This window comes from Anolis carolinensis, chromosome 2 (assembly GCF_035594765.1).
Source record: "Anolis carolinensis isolate JA03-04 chromosome 2, rAnoCar3.1.pri, whole genome shotgun sequence".
In the NCBI taxonomy this organism is placed as follows: Eukaryota; Metazoa; Chordata; class Lepidosauria; order Squamata; family Dactyloidae; genus Anolis; species Anolis carolinensis.
In genome coordinates, this window is record NC_085842.1 from 166,713,855 (window position 1) to 166,716,261 (window position 2,407).

The window sequence follows — 2,407 nt, forward strand, 5'->3', positions numbered from 1 at the left end:
AGTCTTTGAGCAAATCCAGTGTGATCTCTCACTAGAAGCAAAGATGAGTAAACTAAAGCTGTCTTACCTTGGACATATGAGACAGTGTGACTTACTGGAAAAGACAATCATGCTTTCTAAACTGGAAGGCAATAGGAAAAGAGGACAGGGGTCTAAACCAGGGATTGTAGAGGTTCCTCGTTGACAGTGTTGCTCTAATCTGAAGTTGACTTGATGGCAAACAACAAACACAATCCTTAAAGGTAAAGGTAACCTCTCTAGCTGACCTTCTAGCAATCCTAGGAAGACAATTATAAAGGGGAGAAGGCAGAGACAAAAACTATGGGGAAGGGAAAGGGTTTGGGTCTTGGTAGAGGTTTCTGTGGAAAAACTAAATCCAAGCATTTTAATTAGAAAGCATGTTGTGAAGCTTCCAAAAAGCAGAACTATTTAAAATACATTTATTCTACATGCAAAATAGTTGTACTGTAGAGTAAGTGACAGTAATGAGGAATTAGATGTGCATCTCTGCAAGTCATTCCACTGCATTAAGTCTAGCTGTCAGTAAAGTCTAATGCACCGTGATTTCCCTACAAAATCCACTTTAAAATCGTGTAGTGCCAGAACACGTGTTCCACTTGAAAATTATTTTTCATATGTACCAAAGTTGAATCTGGCAGCATGCATGGAAAATCTCCCTTGTGCACATACAATATTTTGCTAAGTTTGTGAAGGGGTTTAGGGTTGAGGTTTCCAGGATTCTACTATATCCTTTTCTTTGAATGCCTCATCATCTGCAGTTGGTCTCTGTATCCAAATTCTGCATCTATGGATTCAATCATTCATGGTTTAATCCCAAAAGCAGATCTTAATTTTGCCGTTTTATATAAGGGGCACCGTTTTATTGCACTATTCTATATAATGGGACGTGATCATCAATAGATTTTGGTTTCCAAGGTGGGGTTCTTAACCAAACCCCAACAAGGACCCAATGTATTTCTAAATACAGTAGAGTCTCACTTATCCAACACTCGTTTATCCAACGTTCTGGATTATCCAACGCATTTTTGTAGTCAATGTTTTCAATACATCGTGATATTTTGGTGCTAAATTCGTAAATACAGTAATTACTACATAGCATTACTGCGTATTGAACTACTTTTTCTGTCAAATTTGTTGTATAACATGATGTTTTGGTGCCTAATTTGTAAAATCATAACCTAATTTGATGTTTAATATGCTTTTCCTTAATCCCTCCTTATTATCCAACATATTCGCTTATCTAACATTCTGCTGGCCCGTTTATGTTGGATAAGTGAGACTCAACTGTATTTTGAATCCTGGTAGCCAGATTTTGTTCATTTTCATGGTTTCCTCCTTTCTGTTGAAAGTATCCACATGCTTGTGGATTTCAAAGGCTTCTCTGTGTAGCCTGACATGGTGGTTGTGAGACTGGTCCAGCATTTCTGTGTTCTCCAATAATATGCTGTATCCAGGTTGGTTCATCAAGTGCTCTGCTATGGCTTTGGCAATTAATTACCTCGATTAGCATTGAAAAGCCTTCCATCTTCAAGGCCTGGCTGATTCCTGCCTGGGGAAATCCTTTGTTGGGAGGTGTTGCTTCATGTCTGGAATTCCCGTTTCTAGAGTTCTGTACTTTATTTACTCCAATAATATGCTGTATCCAGGTTGGTTCATCAAGTGCTCTGCTATGGCTTTGGCAATTAATTACCTCGATTAGCATTGAAAAGCCTTCCATCTTCAAGGCCTGGCTGATTCCTGCCTGGGGGAATCCTTTGTTGGGAGGTGTTGCTTCATGTCTGGAATTCCCGTTTCTAGAGTTCTGTTCTTTATTTACTTCCCTGATTTTGGAGTTTTTGTAATTCTGGTGGCCAGGTTTAGTTCCTTTTCATGGTTTCCTCCTTTCTGTTGAAATTGTCCACATGCTTGTGGATTTCAGTGGCTTCTCTGTGTAGCCAATCCAGCCTCTTCTTGAAAGCCTCCCAAGAAGTAGCCTCCTCCACCACTCTCAAGGCAGAGAGTTCCACTGCTGAACAGCTCCCACAGTCAGGAGGTTCTTCCTGATGTTCAGGTGGAATCTTTTCCCCTCCCTGTCATTTGAACCCATGGCTCCATTGAGTCCTAGTTTTCAGGGCTGCAGAGAACAAGCCTGCTCCCTCTTCCTCAAATATTTAATTCTAGAGTGTGGCTGCACACGGCCACCCCGAAACTGCTATCCCTGAAGCAAGGCATGGACACCAAGGACGCTTTCCCTCCCTCAGGGAGCCTAAATCGCTCCTTTCTCTGCAAGACAATCGAACAATTATCTCCGAATGGGAGAAACCAAACCCCCCTCTTGCGGGGGGGGGGGGGGTGAGAGAGAGAGGGTTGGGCTTGGGAAACGGTCGATGCTTTGGAGACCTGTTGC